Source organism: Eupeodes corollae, chromosome 2 (genome assembly GCF_945859685.1).
Source record: "Eupeodes corollae chromosome 2, idEupCoro1.1, whole genome shotgun sequence".
NCBI lineage: Eukaryota > Metazoa > Arthropoda > Insecta > Diptera > Syrphidae > Eupeodes > Eupeodes corollae.
Window position 1 is genome coordinate 65,726,627 of NC_079148.1, and position 22,860 is coordinate 65,749,486.

The window sequence follows — 22,860 nt, forward strand, 5'->3', positions numbered from 1 at the left end:
ATTTGAATAAAAAGAAGGTTTTCAAAGAATATTTAAATTGTAAACAAAAAAGGTCGAGTTTTGTAACAGGGTATTTTTGTAAATATTTGTTAGATAAGTGTTTGCCAAACGTGGCGAAAGATAGTGCCTCTAGTGTTGACGTGATAGCTCTGCACTATTATTTCAAGTGCGATGTTAAAAAATCGCATGAAGGCGCATCTCCTTGTCGTTACCCTTTTTTTGACACCGAAAGCTTGTTAAATTGTTTCCAACCTTTATGAAGCATGTTCATCCTGTACAAACGGACGAGTTTGGCAGGGATGCCAAAACTGGACATGGCTCTATACATCTCGTCCCTGTAGATGCTATCATATGCGGCCTTAAAATCGATGAAAAGATGGTGGGTGTCAATTTGAAGTTCTTGGGTTTTTCCAGCATCTGCCCTAATATGAATATTTTATCGAATGTGGGCTTTCCTGGTCTAAAACAACACTGATAAGAACCTATCAGTTTGTTGACAATGGGCCTAAGATGTTCCCATAGTACGGCAGAGAAGATCTTGAAAGCGGTGTTAAGAAACTTATGCCTTTATAGTTGGTGCAGTTTAAAGGATCTCTTTTTTTCAGAATTCACTGCCACTGGCTTAAGTTAATTTCCGCAATTGGGAGCGTGTGTCAGCAATAACGCCTTAAATATTCCCTTCCAATTCGTCAATCATCTCGGGCTTATATGCGTAACAATCCCACTTAAATTTACAAAAAATAGTCCAGCGGTTTTAAACCTTAAATAATGCGCTTACCTGGACTCTGTCAAAGACTCTTATAATGCTTTGAGATAAAAATTCTTCGGGTGATTTTTGGAACCGTATGCATAGATGGAGAATGGAGGAAAATATATAACGACGAACTGTACGGGCTGTACAGCGAGACTGACCTAGTAAACAGAATTAAAGACCAAAGGCTTATATGGCTGGGTCATGTAGAGCGAATGGAAAACAACGCTCCAGTTTGGAAAGTCTTCAAATCCAATCCCGAGGGACGGCGCAGTAGAGGAAGACCGTGACATACATAAGTGGCACATGCAGGTGTGACCTCAAAAAATTTGGCGTACGAAACTGGAGACAGTTAGCTATTGACAGAGCTGGCTGGAGACGCATATAGGTTGAGGTTCAGGTCCGCCCGGACTGTAGCGCCACCTTAAGTAAGTAAGTAATGCGCTTACCAAAAGTTTCCTTCAATAAATTGATCATTTATACGCACCGTCTTGTTGGAGCCAAAGGTTGTCCACATCAACATCCTCGAATTCAGGCACGAAAAAGTTTTTAATTTTTGGACCAATGATTATCTCTGCCCATGGAGCACTTTTTTGAGGAGTTAATGGAACGTTAAAATCTTGCTTACGGACCCTTTTAACCAAAAAAATTACATTTTCTTGTGGAAATCGAAATCGTTGGCCATTGCGTTAGACGAGCTTGGCGGTCCTTCGGATTCAGTTCTACCATGAGTTTGATCATGTAAGCCTACCAAACTCTCTTCCACAAAATTGTCCATACATTGGATGGGCACAGTTCAGTGCGCGATTGCGGATTGAGTCTTCCTCGATACTCTGTTCCACAGCAGAAATAGCATCTTCGATGCTTACTATTCACAAGAGTAAACGTGGTACAAAACCGATCCACCGTTGCTCGAATTTTTGACTCTGCTAGGCTTTTGGGTCGATCGAATATTGGACACAGACCGAGATGCCCCGCGAAGCGATATTATATATTGTTAATAAATTTGTACTATTGGTAAAAGTTGAATATAAATCAAGTGAAAGCTGTCACAAAGACCAACTGCGAAAAAAGTATTTCCAGATTGAAAACCACACGTCTATGAAAAGCACTCATTTTTTTTTTTGGTTTGATAGCCCGCTTTTGGTCAGCTATCGTTTCAAAAAATTGTATTTTTTATGTACTAAAATATTTAAAATTCAGTACAAAAGTGGGGTATCTATAAACTTGTGTTTCACAGTTCGCAAAAACTAAAGCACCTTTGAGTCGAAATGAAGCACTTTCTCGCCTTGAGATTTGTCAATTTCATTTACCATAAATAAATTAAGTTATTTAATGTTATTTATATAAAAATCATCTTCAGTGATTTCATTTCAAAGGCTACGTTAGGAAGCAGAATTGTCGTATTCGGGTCTTGAAAAATCTAATGATTGTTGAAGAGCCATTCACCATTCTCAACTTGTCAATGTTTGGTGCGGTTTTTGGACTGGCTGGCTGTGAATCGCGACCTTGTATTGATTGGAATATGAAAATGGTGTAACTATGTTGAAAAGATAGTGTTACCGAACTGTGATCAATGATTTTGGTCGCGGTTGGAATATATTGATTCTTAACAAAACGGTAGGCGCTGGTACTACACGAGTAACGTAACAATCGTAATTTTGCATGACAAATTTCCTGACAGTGATATATTTCGAAGAGTTGATCACATTCTGCGACGAAGATTTTGTCAATGGACTTCAAACTTTTTCCTTTGGGCAACTAGAAATATAAACCCTTATTGCGATTGTCAATTTTGCATTGAAAGTTTTAAACAACTTTTTTAAAACGCTACTGCGATCATCAACTTTTCAATATTTTTGAAAATCCTATTGTGATGGAAACATAAATCATGAATTTTGAATTAAAAGCTATATTGCAATTTTAATGCTTGTATTTTTTGTCAACCACAACATTTTTATTGATGTAAGTTTTTGATTATTTGAACCATTCAAAATGTATAAGATTGTATGTAAATAAAGTGCAATTGACGAAACTGGTGATGCTTATGGAAGAAAATTTTGAAATTTACAAAACGACTGTGTTCAAAAGTGGTGACGCAAAGTGCATAAAGGTTATTTTAATGTTCTTAGTTTTTTTTAAATATTTTTTTCTATTGTAGAAAAAAAAAACGGCAAACAAGATTTAAATATCAGGAACTAGAGCAGGGCCAAACAAGCTTCATGACTTTAATGATACAAAAGAAACTATCTACATAATGCGAATTTTGGAGTTTGGTTTGGATTGCAACCTGTGTTCGAACAACACGGAGAAATATCTCAATATATTTCCCAAAACCAAATTTTAGCAATTATTGAATAATTCCTTTAAGAAGACTGCGTTTGTCATTAGTCATTGCATTCAAAAATCTTCAAAAAATAAAGAAAATTCGCCCAAAAGGTATTCAAGAAGCGAAAAATTGCATGAAGATCGCAAGGCTATGTTGTAGTAATAAACTTCCTTACAAAAAAAAAAAAAAAAAAACAATTTAGCGAAAAGATGACCAGTCTCCTGGTGGATATCAAAATTATTATAAAGAAGGAAAAGTTGAAGTTGTATTGTGTAACTCAATTAACTAAATTATTTTCGATTGTGAATGGAATTCATAGGTGTGAATCAGCACATTTTTTGACGTTTAATATTTTGAACAAGAATTAAAAAATAAAATAAATTGGGTGGCGCAACAGTCCATGATGAACCAGGGCCTAATGACTTACAACTATCAACCATTCCTGTGTGCAAGTAATGTTGCCAGGGATGGAAGGGACCTACAGTTTACATACCGAATCCGAACGGCTTATTTAAGAAAGCACTTTTCATGACAAGAATTAATCTTGGAGGTTTTGTCAATTCGTCGCAAAAGGCAGTTCCGGTGAAAAAATACCTCTTGCATGACAGTCCAACGCAGTAACTATCACGCTACAGGTACTGCTCCAAATTCACACTGTTGTACATTAAACCACCAACACGATTACGTACATAGAGGTCGAACTAAAGAAAATGTCGTAGCTGTGTCGGCCAGTCTTAATGATGACCATCAATTATCTAACTGTCGCCATTCGCAGCAATTGGGCCTCTGTTACTCAATTGGCCGCCTAGATCGTGCGATTTAACGCCCTTAGACTATTTTTTGTGGGGCTATGTTAAAGCTCATGTCTATAAAGGGCAAGTCCGCTTCAATTGCAAGAAAACGTTGAAGCATTTATTCGTGAGATACCGTCTGAAATGTTATAAAGAGTATGCCAAAATTGTTCTAAGCGGGTGGCACAGTCAAGGTCAACATTTGCATGAAATAATCTTCAAACATTATTATTTCAATTTTCTTATTAGTACAATATTTCATAATATATACAAAGCATGTCTTTATAAGCCATCTGCCGGAAAAAAAACTAATTAAAGAAAAAAACAAAAAAATACAATATTTGAGTAAAAAGAGTTAATATTTCACAAAATAAGTTTCATAGTTAAAAATATGTAAATATAAATATTATAGAAAAACATTTTTTTAAATTATTATTTTCATAATGTGACTTTTTTATTTGTTTAATCAAAAACAAAGAAAAAAAAACTTTTAACCATATCGAATAATGTTCATCATTAAAGTATATATATACATATATATATATATATAAACAGGTACTTATATTTTCAATAAAAATTGTAACAAAACAAACAAATTAAGGAAAAAAAATGTTGGTAATGGGCTTTTAGTTTAGCTAAAACAGATAATGATTTGTAAGTGAAAAAAAAGTAAAAATTAAGAAGAAGAACCGCATATTTCTCAAGTTACTTTTTTTTGTAAAGGAGAAGCTACAATTACTTAACATCTTGTTACAACTCAAAACATACTCAAACACTCGTTTCGATATTTTCGTGCATATGAGACATAGTATATAAGAGGCTTCCAGCCCCGATCTTTGTTTAGTACACCGACGCATTCCTCTTGCGAAAGAAAACTAGAATCAAAGTAGAGCCTTCGGATATCCTGTAGTATTAGACAAAGTGCTAAAAAATGCAAAACATCTTCGTTTTAACCAAGTTTGCAAAGGGAGCACACAGGGTTTTCTGTCTGTTTTATGTGGTCTATAATTCAAATCGAGCATTTCCGTTCTGATCTTGAAGATCAAGCTCATTGATCTAAAATAGTTTCCTTCACCAAGTTTCGGATTAAGTTGTCTGTATATATTCCTGGATGTTGATGCAGTTACTCGCGCAAAACAAAGCCTATACATCGAGTCATCTATAACAGAGATACATTCATATTGTGCATTTTTTAATGCTTCCACATTGTCCACTGGCAATGATATTGAAAGGTTATGTGCTACAGCAAGATCATACCAGTTTTTGACCGGCCTACATCCACAACTAAAACAAATTTTTAGGAGTCTTTTTTGCAAGTTTTGGTCGGACCGCTTCATAACTTTGATCATAAAATTGGTCTTAGCCTTCAAGTTTTTCAAGAAATTTGAGGTAAGCCTGATTCTAGGTGGATAACATAGTTAGGAGTGTTGATAGGTAACCTTAAAATTCGCTGAAAAATTCCATTTCCCTCAACTGTTCGAAACCATATACTTCATTACCATAGCAAAAACAAGTATTCACGGTGGCATTGAAGACTTTGAATTTTGAGATTGGATCTAAGAGTTTATTTGCGAAGAACTGTGACCACATTGTATTTATTGCAATTTTTACAGCTGTTGTTTTTTCTTTTATAAAGGTTTGAATTTTAAGATTATATGTCATTGTTTACCCAAGATACTTAAATTCATTTACGACCGCAATGATCTCATCATCTAAAGTCCAATTCCGCCCATAGCCAGTTGATCTATTTCGAGAACTGAAAACCATTATTTTGGATTTGGTGGTATTTATTCTAAAATCCGCTGTAGAGAAAGCGGACTGTCTGATAAAATCACTAGATTGTCAGCATAAAGCAAGACTTTAAGAGTAATATCCCCGAACTGAACTCCCCCAGGTATACTGTTTTCGACATCGTTCATATACAGTGCAAACATGATGGGCTTAGAACACATCCTTGAGGAACACCTGCTTCACAACTAAATGCTGTAGATACTTTTCTACTATTCTGAACAGATGCCATCATGTTTTCGAGAATTTTTTCGTAGATTCTGATAAATTTAGTAGATAGGCCAAGTGCTGAGACCTTTACAAAGAAGTGTTAGATAGCATAATCTTATGACCACGACTCTTATGTCAACCCAGTAGAAAACTGTTTCACTTTCTTAAACATATTTTTTTTAATAATATTACTATATAATATGTGTATTTAAAGACCAATATTTAATTTTTTCATTTTTTCTAAGAAATAACCATTTTAAACTTTTGTTGTGCCCTTAAAAACGTAGTTATAAGACATTGTCTAAAGAAATAAATCGTAAGAAACATAAAATCTACCCATTATTAGCAATTTTGGAAATCACAATATATAGATCAACAAAAAAAACAACACAAAATCACACTCAAGCTATAAAATTCGATAAAAATAAAAAAATGAATGCTTCTTTATAAATCAGTTACCAAGAAATTATATCCCATAACTTTTAGCAGACTTAAAATTGGTAGAGATTTGCCTATGATATTTAGAAATTAAAGTTTGTATGCATTTAATCCGTCTGTGTTTTAAGTAATGTGTTGCTTAAAAGAATAAACTTTTATTTTATTGAGAGAAAACTTCATACCTGACACGATAACAACCTTTTAATATATTGTATTCTATTTTCAATTGAGATGTCCTTTTAATAAAACCGACATTTTTTCTTAATGAATTTAATTTTTCGTCGCATTTTTTGGAGTGTAAATTTATCACATTCTATTTTAAATTGCTTGTTTTTCACATCACATACCATTTTCAAAAGCTCAACAATAAAGAAAGAACCCTCTTTCATACAAAGATAAGTATATACATACATACTTCCAATTGAATTAAAGATCTTAATTCAAGAGCAAAGAAATCTAGAAAATGTCTTTTATCTACAAAATGTTCACCCTCACAAGAGAGATAAACAAAAGGACTAAAAACGACCACAACATGACACCATCAGACAACACCACCAACCGAACATATAAAACAAGACATATCAATTCTGTGTCATCTGTGAAAAATCAATTAAAGGACCTCAAATAATTTACCAATAATAATACGAAAATAAAGGATATTCTAGGAACCAACGAAAATAGGTTCAAAAATATAAATGCTTGTGTAAGTAATGCACAAAAGTATGCAAATCCTGATCAATATTAATCGAACCAGGAAATATTTGGTAAATTAATTTCCTTTCAAGGAAAATAAGTCAATAAAAGAAGCAAGTCGAAGAACTCGAGAGATACAATAGCGTGCAAGGAATAATATTTATTTTCAATACATCAAACATATAAAAATATGTAAGTACAATTTGATAGCGATAAAATAAGCTAAGTATTTAAAAACAAATTATCAAAACTCAACTTTCAACACCCCCACCAGATTTTTATACTTTTATACCAATGAGAGTACAACAATTGTTATGTTTTGAAGCAGGGAGTCCTTTGGTTAGTAGTCACGAATTCGCGAAGGATTTCAGACCAATAAGCTTAACATCTTTTGTGCTTAAAACCTTGAAGTGCATTTTTGATTCCAATATTAGAGAATTCCTAGTTGGACGACCTCTCGAAAGCTCTCAGCATGCCAATCAAATCTACGGAGACTGCCTTCCATGAGGTAGTGCGTACTGTAGAACAAACAATCCATTATAAAGAATTTACAGTTGCCACCTTTCTAGACATAGAAGGTGCTTTTAACAACATCCTTACCGAATCCATAGAAGAATCGCTCGTTAAGTTCGGTGTTGAAGACTTCATTCGAGAATGGATTATTTCCATGCTCAGTGGTAGGAAGATTCGAGCCACTCTATTAAATATAATCGCAACAAAACACGTGAGTAGGGAAACACCCCAGGGTGGTGTCCTTTCGCCTCTTCTATGGCTTCTGGTCATGGATACAATTCTCGTTAAATTAAAGAGATGTGGAGTGAAGGCGGTAGCCTATGCGGACGATTTGGTGCTATTGGTGTCAGGAAAGTACACCTCTGTAATTAATGAAATCACGGAGTCAGCTTTGAAGAAAGTTAGCAGCTGAGCCACGAGTTGTGGACTTGCAGTTAACCAAAGTAAAACTGAACTGTTGCTCTTTAGTACCAAAACTAAAGTACCGCCCTTCACGCTACCTCGACTCAACGGCCAAATCCTATGACTATCTTCCAGTGCAAAATATTTGGGAGTTATACTCGACCCTAAACTAAACTGGAAACTAAATATTGAAGTACGGGTTAAGAAGGCCTGTGTTGCCTTCTACGCCTGCAGCAAAACTTGCGTGAGAACCACAGGGGCAATGCGTACTTGCCCAACGGACGCCTTAAACGTTATTTTGGATCTTCTACCAATCGACCTTTTTATTAAATACATGGTTTCCTGTAGCGCTATTAGGCTGAATTAATCAAACAGCTGGTTGTCAAAACCTTATGGTCACAGCAACACAACGAAATTGATTCCCTCAGATATTATCTCGGTAGACACTGACTACTGCACTCCTACTTTGAACCTTAGTAAGGGTTTTAGGGTTATTTTCCCATCGAGAGAAGATTGACGGCTCAAAGATGGAGTGCGGAGTTGGTTCTGGGATCTTTTCTGAGTCCCTAAATGCAGCTAAATCCTTTAGGCTTCCTGACTTTTTCCTGACTTTGCTAGCGTGTTTCAGGCTGAAATGCTGGCAATAAGTGAGGCATGTAAGATACTTAAACAAAACCCAAACCAAAACCGAAATGCGGCTATCTTTACAGACAGTCAGGCATCTGTCAAAGCCATTAACTCGCCCACATCCTCATCTAAATTGGTCCAGCAATGTCGCGATGAGCTTGCGAGTCTGAATATTAACCATAGTGGTATCGTGGGAAATGAACGGCCTGACGAGCTAGCCAGGCAAAGATCGGCCCTTCATAGCTCACTTGGGGAAATGGTTAACATTCTAGACCAAGAGCCGGCAGTAAATTTTGGGAGTGGAGTGATAACCAAAATATATATACATATATGTGTAGATATACGCAACATTATGCCAAATTCAACCGTCTGGCAGGTTTTTTTTTCAGCCGGGGGCGGGGGTGGGGGTTCGAAAATGGTCATTTTCCGATTTTGGGGTCGAAGTGATAACCACTTAAATTAATATATAATCAATAGTAGATGGTCCACTGATGTCAGAAAAGTGTGTCCAAGACGTTTTACTTTCAGCCTTCCCCTTGCCAGACGGCCGCCAAAATGCGCGAAAATCAACTTTTTGGGTCGAAATGATAACCACATGAATGATACATCAAAAAATCAGAAAAATTCCCCTGATTCTAAAAATGTGGGTCCAAGACGTTTTGTTTTCAGCCTTCCCCTTGCCAGACGCATTTTAACACTTTTTAAAAACACTTTGTTATTAGTTATTACTAAAAAAACATCATAAACACTTCATGATTGCAAAAATGTAAGCACTCGAATTTTATAAGTCATACTTTATTATGGTAAGCGCCCAGCAAACTTCATTAAAAGTCTGAGGAATAGTTCCTTCAAGAAAAGATTGAATGAATGGTTAGTTGAAGAATGGAGTGACGACGAATACCACAATGTTATCGGCGACAAGAAACTCTATGTTTCATTTGAAACGAAATGCTTTTTGTTCAGCGCTGCAAATGAAAAAATTATTCGAGAAGAGGTCATAGAGCTGGAGAGTTTACAAGAAGAAGCTGATACCCGGATGATGCTCCATTTAGCCTTTCTTCCATCGAACATGTCAGTAGTCATAAAAACGGTAGATACCGATGTTCTAATTGTAGCTCTCAATTCTCTTCCTTACTTGAAAAATAAGGCTGAAGTATGGCTCGAAATAGGAAATATTTCTAAAAACTCATTAAGGTATGAATGTATAAAATAAACATTGAAAAAGACAGTAAATCTATCTTTATATATTGTTAAGGTATTTACACATAAATGAAATGTATCTAAGTTTGGGTCCGACGCTTTGTGCTGCACTTCCCGCGTTTCACAGCTTTACTGGTTGTGACTACACACCAAGTTTTTTTAAAAAAGGAAAAGTGAAACCTTTTGAAATTCTGAAGGGTTCTATAGAATTTCAAAACGCTTTTTCAAAATTCGGACAATTTTCTTATATAAGTGAAGAGGATATTCTAACAATAGAGGAATTTGTTTGCAAAATTTATAAAACAACCGCCCTCAAAGTGAATGATGCCGATATGAACTATTTTACAAAACTTGTAAACCGACTTCGAAAAAAATTTTCAAAAACATTAAAAGTAAGTTAAAATTTAAAATATTTCTTTAAAACCTTAAGCAATTATATGCTTAACCATTTTATCTGAAGGTTTTGAAGGTAGTTTATTGCCACCAAACAGAAGTGTCTTACTGCAACAAATTAACCGTTGCAACTACATATGCCATATTTGGAAAAGTGCAATATTAAATACAGGAATACTACTTTCCCCATTTCAATGCGGCTGGACCATGGAGGATGACATAGTCAAATTGAAATGGTTCAACGGAGTCGCGGCCCCAGAAACCATTGAACATTTAATTAACTGTGATGAAAATGATAGTGAAGAAGACAATTGTTCGCAAAATTCTTCATCGGACGAATCTGATGATGGAGAATAGTTTTTTTTATAATTTATAATTTCTTATTTCAAAATTTCATTCAATTTTATGTCATGTAATTCAATAATTTTTGTCTAAATAAAATACAATTGTTATGCTTTGAAGGAAAACGGTGGTTTTTGTGCATTCTTTCTTTGGGGTTTTCTGGCAAGCATAAGACTGAAAAGAAAACGTATTGGAAATCTTCTGATATTTTGGTATATGACTGTTTTGGTTATGGTTAATAGGAAACAAATTATTAAAGGATTTAAGTTGATTCTGTTAAAAAGTGTTAAAATGCGTCTGGCGAGGGGAACGCTGAAAGCAAAACGTCTTGGACATACTTTTTAAGAATCAGTAAAATTTTTCTGATGTTTTGGTGTATGATTCTTTTGGTTATGGATAACAGAAAAAAGTTATTAAGGATTTAAGTTGAAAAATGTTGTTAAAAAGTGTTAAAATGCGTCTGGCAAGGGGAAGGCTGAAAACAAAACGTCTTGGACCCACATTTTTAGAATCAGGGGAATTTTTCTGATTTTTTGATGTGTCATTCATGTGGTTATCATTTCGACCCAAAAAGTTGATTTTCGCGCATTTTGGCGGCCGTCTGGCAAGGGGAAGGCTGAAAGTAAAACGTCTTGGACACACTTTTCTGACATCAGTGGACCATCTACTATTGATTATATATTAATTTAAGTGGTTATCACTTCGACCCAAAAAGTTGATTTTCGCGCATTTTGGCGGCCGTCTGGCAAGGGGAAGGCTGAAAGTAAAACGTCTTGGACACACTTTTCTGACATCAGTGGACCATCTACTATTGATTATATATTAATTTAAGTGGTTATCACTTCGACCCCAAAATCGGAAAAATGACCATTTTCGAACCCCCACCCCCGCCCCCGGCTGAAAAAAAAAACCTGCCAGACGGTTGAATTTGGCATAATGTTGCGTATATCTACACATATATGTATATATATTTTGGTTATCACTCCACTCCCAAAATTTGCTGCCGGCTCTTAGACTATTCCTGTTGGTGCTTTTAAGGGTAAAATCTTTTCTATCTACCAAACTGAATCAAACCGAAGGTGCAGCAATTTACCCAACTGCATTACATCTAGGAAGATATGGCCCACCTATAAAAAAACATGTACAAACGATCTTCTATGCAGGCCGAGGCGAGACATAGCCAGGATTGTTGCGGTTTGTACCTGACATTGACCCATAGGAGTTCATGCGTAGAAGTTGGGTATCTCCTACAACACCTTTTGTCGTAGTTGTAGAGACCAAAGAGAAAGTGAAACGATAATCCATTTCCTCTGCAAAAGTCCTGCCCTGGCAAACACTAGAATGAAATACTTTGGAAAAGTATTCTTTCACGAACTTAATGAACTATCTGAGACAAAGATAAGATACCTAATTTTTTTTCTCAATACGACAAAATGGCTCTAACATAATCGCTATGAAGCTTCTCTATAAATCTGTTCCTTTCAATCACAGATCAAACGAGTTTTTGGTATCAAAACGGCGCACTACAGCGCTAATTGGATCTCCATTTGCCTTAAGATCGCCATTTCTACCTACCTACCTAGGTTGTTTCTTTGCATTCCACGAAATAGGTCCTTCTTGGTATTTAAAGAGATAACCTGGAATTGATTTTTTGTCATCTGAGACACTAGCCAAGTCATCATCCGAAAATCCTTCTAAACTTCCTTCAATGTCTCGAGTGTATTCTAGCTTGTAATTTATTGTTTCTTTTATACAACGGAAAAGTCGTTTAACCGCTATCCAATGAGATTTTGAAGGATTATTATTAAATTTTGATAAAGCCCCCACAAAGGATAAATCTGGGCGACTTACTTTTGCTGCATATAAAATGCTTCCAATAGCTTCTTGATATAGAACGGTTTTCATGTAACTTGCTTTGTTTCTTTTATAAGCTTTTGGTTAATATCTTAGGATATGGATATCCGATTACAATGTTCCATGTAAATCGCTTGAGAATATTCTTTAAGTACGTCCGTTGGTATATCCATAACTTTCTCTTTTCCCGATCGCGAGTTATTTGCATACCAAGCACAAATTTAGCTTCTCCAAATCTTTCATCTCGAATGACTTAGCCAAATTTTCTTTGATAATTCTTTTTTTCATCTTTGTTGTTTGTAAAAATCAGTAAGAGGTTTAATCTGTGCTATTTGTCTTGCGATAAATACATGAATCGGGTTTTGATTGTTTAAGTCCAATTTTTTTTAAAGTTTCTTCCAATTTCTTATTCCAAACTTTGCTAGCTTGTTGAAGACCATACAGTGGTTTCTTGAGTTTACATACTTTTTTTTGAACATTATCAAAACCTTCAGGGAGATTCATGCAAATTTCTTCGTTAAGTTCACTTTGCAGGAAAGCAGTCACAACATCCATTTGCTCGATATCCAAATCATATCGTACAGCCAAACTTAAAAGTACCCTTATGGACGTGCACCTTACGACGGGAGAAACTATTTCTTGATAATCGATCCCTTGACGTTGCAAATACCCCTTTACGAATAATCTAGCTTTATATTTTTCGACATTACCACTTGCATCTTTTTTCGTCTACAATGTCCATTTGGAATTTATGGATTTCTTTCCTTTTGGTAAAGAAACTATTTCCAAAGTTATAAATTGTCATCAACCGTATCTTATTCTGGTAGATTGTCTTATTCCTCTCTCAGATATGATTCCTTATAAAGATTCAACAATGAAATCATCTTGGGCATCCAAAAAACTGTTTTCACTTGCCGTTTCGTCACTTATACCGATTGGTATTTCATTGCTTGAATTCACTGATGGAATTTCGTCTTCATCCCCCACTGAATCATATCCTGTTAAAATATCACAATAAGATGTATCGTTTGTCTCACCATCTTTTGGAAAAATTTGCTCATGGAAAACTGCGTCTCGACTCATTATGACTTCATTTTTCTTAACGTCATAGAAGTGATATGATTTTGAGTGTGTGCAGTATCCGATAAAAATGACTTCTCTTCCTTTGGCATCGAGTTTCTTCCGCTTTTCTTTTGGAATTCGACTCCAGATTTCTTCAGGTGTTTTTTCTTTTGTACCTTTGCAAGGTGTTCTGTTCGTTAAATAAACTGCCGTATTTACAGCTTCAGCCCAAAAACGTTTGTGTAAACCAGACTCGATGAGAAGACAACGCGCTTTTTCGATTATGGTTCTATTCATTCTTTCTGCCAACCCGTTTTGTTGTGGAGAATATGGAACCGTTGTTTGATGTTTAATGCCTGCATCTGCTAGAATCTTCTTCATCTTAAGATTGCAATATTACTTTCCATTGTCGCTTCTAATGGCCTCAGTCTGATTTTCTACAAAATTTTTGAACTCAAGGCGATTTTCCTCTACCTCATTCTTGCTTTTAATGAAAAACGCAAAGACTTTTCTGGAAAAATCAACCATGAATAGAAGCACGTACTCTGCACCTCCAATTGATTTTTGTTCAATCCTACCACAAAGATCTGTGTGTACTAGTTCTAATATTGATTCTACTCTAGTACCAAATTTAAATGGCAGGCGTGCCATTTTACCTTTGCTTTATGTGATGCAATTGATTTTTGAACTATCGCAATCAATATTCTGCACCACTTTCGGAATCATACCTTGTGTGGTTTCAATACTTGGATGTCCAACACGCTTATGCCAGAGTTCAAAGTTTGAAGCTACATTTTTTGTTACATATGCACTTTCGTTGGGTGGTCTGTTGTTCACCAAGCTTGCAGTTGCAAAAACATAACCCCTTTGGTCTTTCATTAAACATCCATTCAATCTTGACTTGCATCCAAATTAACGTCTTGAAGAAGTTTATTTTTAATACTGTCTTCTGTAATAAGAATCCCAGAGTTTTGGATTCCCATTATCATTGGCTTGTATTCTTCGGGAAGACCAGTTTAAAGCATTGATCCTATCCTTTCTTCATCTAGGTCAAGACCAACAGACCTGAGCTTGTACGATGTATTTATAACATCGTTAACGTACGCATCTACGGTAGAGAAATCTTTCAATTTTGTAGAACAAACACTTTGGATGAGCCCTACTCTCCTCACAAGACCAAAATCTTGAAAAATTTTCTGAAGAGAATCCCAAATCTCCTTAGCGCTTTTGCAATGTCTTATATGAGGATAAATGGATCTTTCAACAAGCAACATAAGCTCCGATTTTACGTTTAAGAGCTTCGTTGCATCCTTCTCCGTCTCTCTACCATCAGAAACAGCCTTCCAAAGTCCTTTCATTTGGAAATAAGCTTCAACGGAAAATTTCCAGTCTTCGAAGTTTTCGCTTCCCCGAAGCTTTTCAGTACTGAATTTCGTTTCAGACATCTTTTCTTAATAAAATTTTTTCTATTATTTTGTATTTAGATCGTGATAAGGCCCATAGCCTGATGTTTTAAGATTCTGAACAGTAATAATATTTATTTTCAATACATCAAACATATAAAAATTAGTACAATTCGATAACGATAAAATAAACTAAGTATTTAAAAACAAAGTATAAAATCTTAACTTTCAACACATTGTCATGAGAAAATTTTGTTCAGTAAGGACGAGCAAAATATAAAAAATTTTAGGGAAAAAAGAGAAATATCAATTGAATTTGAGTGGCTATATAAATTTAATAAAAAAGGACATCTTTATACTTGAGGTTCTGATGATATTGATGAAACTGATGGATACAAAAAAAATCTTAACAAGATACTTCATTCTTTAAATACATTAGATGTTTCGGTTGTTATTTTTTTCTTTTCTTTGACTCACCCTAATAAATATGTTCGTCCTGAAGAGGTCATCTGCAAAGATAAAAAGAAACATTCGGATATTAAATGAAATGGAAATTTCAAGAAAAATACTACATACACAATTCTTTCATCTGTTTGAATGAAAGATTTGTGTTTGCCTATTTGATGAAATAAAACTTTAATATCAAAGTTCAACATAAAAACATTTATGTGACAGTTTTTTACGATGAGAAACAAAGGTCTATAGTCCACATGGTATGTCTTTTAGTGTTTTTGGTTGAACTTAAACATTTAAGCAAATTGATATCCAAGAATTTTATTTGCAAAGAAAAAATTCAACAATTTAGCTTTGGAATAAAATTAAATAAAAACGTAAGAAGAATGCTCCATTCTTTTAAGGTGATGGAAATTTTTTTAGAATCCTTTGAGAGTGTTATTTTTTAATTTTTTTTTTCAATTTTAAAGTAGGTACTTTTTTTAAGGTCTTTGATTTAATGTCAAAACTTTTAGAAATAGTTTTACAAAATATTAATAATGTATATCATTTTGTATTAAAAAAAGACTAAAGTCGATATTTGAGTTATTATTATTTTTACCACTTTTTAGTTGTTTCTTTTAGGTTTTCGTTTTTTATAATTGTCTATTTTTCTTAGAAATTAACAAACAATATTTTGCATATAATAAAATAAAGTTTCATTACAATATCCTTCCTTGTTACTGAGATGTTTAAATAAAAACTAAGTTTTAAAAATGTCTATGGTTATTGGATTATTCAACAAAATTGTGTAAAGAATGCAATAATTTTGAATTCAGTAGTACTGCTTGTTATCGAGATATTGGAGTCAAAAATCATTTATATCAATTTTCAGTATTAGGTTTTTAATCCTCTAAAAATAAGCTTAAACTGCTTATTTGAATCAATTTTATTAACAAGAACGTACGAAATTTTGTATAGCTTTGCTTATAAGACCATCTTTTATAAAAACACTAAGTTAAAAAAATTATGGCAATAACCAAAATGACAAGACTTAATACCCCAGGTGACACTCCAGTGAAAGTGGTTAATCCACTCTCTTTGAAGGTCGGTCCTATGTATTCTGGAAAGGACCAATTATTGCTTTAAAATATTGAGAACTGCAAAGAACTGCAAATAACTCCCCCAAACAAATTTACATCATCGATAACCTCAAACAATACTATAGATGTTAAAACATCAGCTAACATCAGTCCAAAATATATTAAACCTGAATATCAAACTGATGAAGAAGAGCTCTTGTTTGAAACAAGAAATATTAGCATACCACAAAGAAACGTAAACGTAGTCGCGACACTCATTCAAGAATTCAGAAAAGCTCTAAAGCCGAAAATAACAAAGATTTTATTACAGGAACTAAAGAAGCGAATAGTGTGGTAGCTGTTGCTAAATCAATATCTCACTCTAAAGGCAGAACAAAAATTACACCACCACCAATTATGATCTCAGCATTTGCAATTTTCGGAGATCTTAAGAAAATAATAAAAAAAATGTACTAAAAACTCTTGCAAATACACATCGTACAACAAAGACAACTGAAAAGTCACAGTCGAAGAAGCTGACGAGCATAGATCTGTCACTGAAGAACTGAGCAAACACCAAATACAATGGCACTCATATTAGAACAAAGCTACAAGGTCAATAAAAGTAGTAGCCAGAGGTATTCATTCCTCGTGCTCTCCCGAGGAAGTAGTAGAAGATCTTGTATAAAAAGGCTTCGAAGCCATTGATGCAGCCAATCTTTTTAATAATGAGACAATTAAAAACTCCTCTGGAGAATCAATGGCAAGGAATAGGTTACTACCTTTATTAATGCTTAGTTTTGACAGCAAACAAAGTCTCGAGGAGATTTATAAAGTACGATCAATCTTGGGCAAAGCTCAAGAAAAGCTTTTGGTCATAGCCAAAAATACTGCAACCCAGAGTTTGCTTGTGTAAAGTGCGAAGGAAAACATGCAACTAAAAATTGTCCTATGAGCAAAGATCAGAAAGCAAAATGTGTGAACTGCCAGGGAAATCAACCGGCAAGCTATAGAGGCTGCCCAGTTGCCAACGAATTCCAAGAGTTCAGAAGCAAAAATACATCTGCTAGAGACAAACCCAGAAACACATTATTTGAATAGCAAAGCGAAAAAGCCGCTCTTAAAAAACAATGATGGACAGAACACTTAAAATCGCTACATGGAATGCAAACGGTCTTATACAATATTCATCCGAATTAAAAATCTTTTTGGATCTTGAACATATCGATATTTGCCTGGAGTTCGAAACTCATTTCTAAAATGGGCAAAGTCTAGATAATGTAATAGAAAAATATTCATGTTACCACGCTCTTCATCCGGCTGACAAGACAAGAGGTGGATGGGCGATTCTTATAAAAGAAAGCTTAAAACATTATGAAGTAACCAACTTTACTAGTGAAAATATGCAAGTAACAACTATAAGTATTGGTATGAAAAAGAAAGAGTTTAAGGAAGCAGCTATATACTGCCCACTTAGGTGCTCCCCGACAGAAGATGACAATACAGATCTATTTAATCTTCTGGGGCATAACATTCTTGTTGGTGGAGACTTAAATGCAAAACACACCCATTGGGGTTCAAGACTTATATCAACAAAAGACTTTTTCAAGCAGGCCGTAAATACAATTGCGAATTCTATTCCTCCAGGTCGCCAACTTACTGGCCTTCCGATACTAACAAAATACCAGACCTTATTGACATTTTCGTAGCTAAAGGAATCAAACGAAATCACATTAGTGTCGAAGGTAATTATGACCTGTCATCAGATCATACTCCAGTGATTCTATCACTAAGTGAATCGGAAGTACTAGAAAAACGTAATCCAAATATTGTAAATAAGAAAACAAACTGGAATAATTTTAGAGAAAGGCTTTTAAGTTTTACAAATTTAAGGTCTCCCATGGATATAATCGAGCAATTGACCATGAAGTGGAACAATTTAGAAGAAAATACTCCAACATTTTCTAATAGAAGACAAAATGAAATAAAATATCCTTTAGATATAAGAGAGTTAATAATAGAGAAAAGAAGAGCTCGAAGAAAATGGCAAAATACTAGGTTTCCAGATAATAAAACAACGTTTAACCGAATAAGCAACATTCTTAAAAAACAAATTTACAAATTCAAAAATGATTCCCTCAGTAAATTCCTAAGAAATTTAACGACTAATGCTTCAACCGATTGTTCACTATGGAAAGCAGCCAAGTGCTGGAAAAGACCGCAGTTTCAAAACTCGCCCTTGAAATCTCAAAATGTGAAATGGATCAGTAACCTGAAGGAACAAGCCAACCTTTTCGCTGAACAGCTTGCGAATGTTTTTAAGAAATACTCATCAAACGCGGGTAAAAAAAGCTTATAGTTTGTTGATAAGATAGATGAAAGTGAAATACCAATTGTAAGACTTAAAGAAATAAAAAGTATGTGTTTACATCAACTATCAAATAAAAAACCACCAGGTTACGATCTAATTACTGTTCAGGTTATGAAAGAAATGCCATTGAAAGCCTTCATAAAACTCCAATATATAATAAATGCATGCCCTAAGCAAGCCATTAAGCAATATTGCTCAAGTAATTGTCATACTAAAACAAGGTAAACCACCTACAGAAGTGACGGCTTACACACCAATATCGCTTATACCAATTATGGCAAAAGTTTTTGAAAAACTGCTTCAGAAGAGACTTAGCGAAATCATAAAAGAAATAAGGTTAATCCCTTTACAAATAAACATTCCATGATAGATCAAATTCATAGAATATCGGATGTAACAGAAAAAGCATTACAAGAAAAACAAGTAATGTTCAGCTATTTTCTTAGATGTTGCTCAAGCTTTTGCCAAGTGTTGGCATGAGGGACTGCAAAATGATCTTCCCAGGCAGTACTTTTAAATATTAAAATCGTACATCTCAGACCGATTGTTTAGAGTAAGGTACGATCAAGAATACTCGGAATTGAAGAAAATAGAAGCCGGTGTACCACAAGGAAGTGTCCTAGGTCCTACCCTGTATTTACTATACACAAGGGATATTCCAGTTGATAATCACACCATAATGGCTACTTTTGCAGATGATACCGCAATTTTGGTACCCGACAAATGTGTCTCTAAGGCAGCAGTAAAACTACAAAATGCCGTCGACACAGTGAGAGCTTGGACCGAAAAATGCCGTATCGAACTCAACGAAACATAATCTTCACAAATAAACTTTACAAATAAAAAGATAAACAATATTCCAATATTCATTAATAATCAAGCTGAACCTAACGCCAATACGGCCAAATACCTTGGAATGACTTTGGATGCAAACCTAAAGTGGAAAGAGCACATCAAAAAGAAAAGAACTAAACTTGAAATATAGAAAAATGTACTGGATACTTGGTAACAACACTGATTTATCAATCCAAAACAAAATAATGCTGTATAATCAATTACTAAAGCCTGTTTGGACCTATGGAATCCAATTATTCGGCTGTACAAAGAAAACAAATACCGAAATCATTCAAAAATTCCAAAACAAAGTCCTTCGTGGAATAGTTAATGCACCTTGGTACTTAAGATATACCGATCTACATTGTGACTTACACATAGAAATGGCTACAGAAGTTGTTAAAAAATACGATGTATCGCACAACCAGAGACTGCAAAGTCATACTAATGGAGTCCGTCTTGAATATAAGAAACCATGTTCGGAGATTAAGAAGAACCAAGCCTCATGAGCTTATGGTCTAAAAAAACATTTAAAAGTAAAGTTTAAACTTCGCCCAAAGTCATTGTACAAAGTTAAGAAAGAAAAATCTGATGTCGATCCTTCAAGATTGGTCCTGATGAAGAGAGTCCCACACTACTTGGTGTCGAATACTGCCAAGTGTCTTTTGAAGATTTCCTCCCGTCAAAAAAAATAAAATGCACGACTGGGTCGCACGAACTTGCTCCTGTATGCTAAGAGTATGTTTAAAAAAGTACTTATATAAGATTTAAAAATATACCTGTAAATTAAGTTTGTCTTCAAAGATATAAATGCCATTATGTATAATTGTACATAATGAAAACCATAGTACTCTCATGAGCAGAAACTTTTAGGGCGACCAGATGCATAGTCGTTGGCGTGGCTTTGGTATCGAAAGTGGAGAAATTCAGCGGGAGCGAGGGAAAAATATTATTTCCATTCCCATAAGCAGCCAGCAGAATAAGGGAGATAATTAATTTTCGACCCAAAAAGTCTACACAATTTCCTTCATTCTACTTGAGTCTATCCTTGTATATATTTTCACATAAAGAGCTTCCATATGAAGGTTGATGAATTTGTTTTTGTTTTATTTATATCAATGCACTTTATATAAAAAACAAAATGGCTTAATATTGTATCTAATAAGGGGATGAAACAAACTTTTTCATGCTTACGTCAGCTGTTTAGGATCTTTTACCGATATTTGTTTTTATTTACATTCATAAGTCTGCTTTTACTTCGGTACGATCTTTGTATATGAAAAATCAAAATGGTGTCTATTATGTATAAAGCTACGATCCGATTCAACCCGTTCCTTCAAAGCTTTTTTCCTTTAGATAGCTTTATTGTAATTTTACATTAGAAGAATCAGGATGGAAAATAAATAAGATAAGAAAGAGGCAGACCATGAATGTTTAAATTGTAAGGCGATCGCCTATTGGTTGTGTAGCGAGATAGCAGGTAGATGTCTAAAACGACTAAAGAATAGTTCATTGGCGTGCTTAGCTTTATGCAGATAGATAGATAAGCACATGTTTATGATGATAATGAAGGAATGTTATTGGTAGCTAAAAGGTACATACTACATTCCTTCTTTACTATAAGTTTTCAGCGCTAACATGAAGTTTTTGCGTTCAGTTTATTTATTTTGTTAAAGTTTAAAAAAATAACAAGCATAGGTACGTACAGGTACAAGAAATTGCTATTCATGTGTTGTTTAAGGTCAGGCTTTTGAGCGTTTTGGATTTAAGTTATGAAGTGACACGTAAGCAGTATTTGTAGAAGTTGTACGTATAATACCTTTATAAGTAGGTATAATGTGTATACGTTGAAAAAGTGATTCTAATAGAAAATACATATACTCTTTCTGGCCCGTTTCTTTAACTTGTACTAAGTATTTATTATTTTATATAGGCGAAGGCAAGTAAATCATGTGTGAAACAACCTTATTCGTAAAAAATAATATTTTAAAATCACATATACAAAGTTACCAAGATATTACTTCTTAATAGACACTTTAAAATAGATTGCTGATTAAATATATCATTTTCGTTAATCCGATACAATTGCGCTACATGGGCGGCCATTGTTGGTATTTACAATAATTTTAGTTATAAAAATACATAAATACATATGTACCAAATGCACTAATTTAGATAAAAGCTAGGAATGTAATTACAATTTTGTCAAAATAATGCGCTCTGTCGGGCTCATGCACAGTTAAAATATTTTAAAAAAAATTATTTTAATATTCAAAATTTCGCCCGAAAAATAAGTTTGTCTTCAAAAATTAAAATGCCATTTTATAAATAAAAAAACCGTTGATTTTTCAAATTTTTATTTTGAAAATCGTTAGAGCGGTTTTTTTTTAAATTAATTTTTTATATATAAAATTTTTCAATTTTGCTCTAAAAATATTTTTGGTACGCAGTTGTTTAGAGATTGTTAATATACGCTATACGTTTGAATTTCGTAAAAAACTGTTGAAACGTTTTTGAGATATCGAATTTTGAAAATATAAAATTCAATATTTTTTTAAAAATCCAAACAATAAAAAATTGTACTTTTGATAATCAAATATTGTTAAAGCAATATAAGATCTTATTCAGAAAAAAAATTATTGAAATCGGTTTATAAATTACTGAGAAAATTAAAAAACAAAATAACGGTTCTATGAGCGGTACCTTTCCTGAGCAATACAAAAATTTGTTTTTCTTATTAAAAGCAGCCAAATCAAAAAATAAAATTTTAGAGAAAATTTAAAGAAAATCTATCGGTTCGTTTTTGAGAAAATTCAAATTTTCGTTTTTTGACCAAAAAAATTGTACGGTGGCCACTGTTAGTTTTGATCTTAAAAAAAAAATGAAAAAAACGCCTAACGCGAATCTGCTCAAAACCTTAACTTCCAAGTTTGGACTCAATCGAAGCAATGGTTTAGGCTGTAGGAGCGTGGACAGACAGACAAAACCGACCGGACGGAATCGCGGGACCCACTTTTTTCGACTTCTCTACCATCGTAATATCAAGTTTGATTAAAATCTCGAGTTCGAAATTTTGCACGAATGCAAAACTTGCCATATAGTTCCTATATGTCGCAAGTAAAAAAATGAAAAAAGAGGCTGGGATGCGACCCACACTGATAACTTCCCATCCCGTATGTCGATTTGTCTTGCTTCAAAGTTTGTTTATATGTACTCGTATCAATTTTTACCAAATTTGCGTACTATTTTTTGTAGATTTTGTTTTTATGAAAAAACGGACTGTTGGATTTTTATATAAAAATCACTGAATATCGAAAACAATATTTTCTGTAAAATAAAATAATT

At 34.1% G+C, this 22,860-nt stretch overlaps 1 protein-coding gene across 7 annotated transcripts in view; it reads right to left on the reverse strand.

The window, feature by feature from the left end:
* LOC129946580 (uncharacterized) overlaps positions 1–22,860 on the reverse strand; it is a 490,943-nt gene that overhangs the window by 321,428 nt on the left and 146,655 nt on the right. For all 7 annotated transcript variants that reach the window (XM_056056821.1, XM_056056825.1, XM_056056823.1 and 4 more), the window contains exon 3: positions 15,274–15,305. The gene's annotated coding sequence lies outside the window, so the exon portion shown is untranslated. The remainder of the gene's footprint in view (positions 1–15,273; positions 15,306–22,860) is intronic.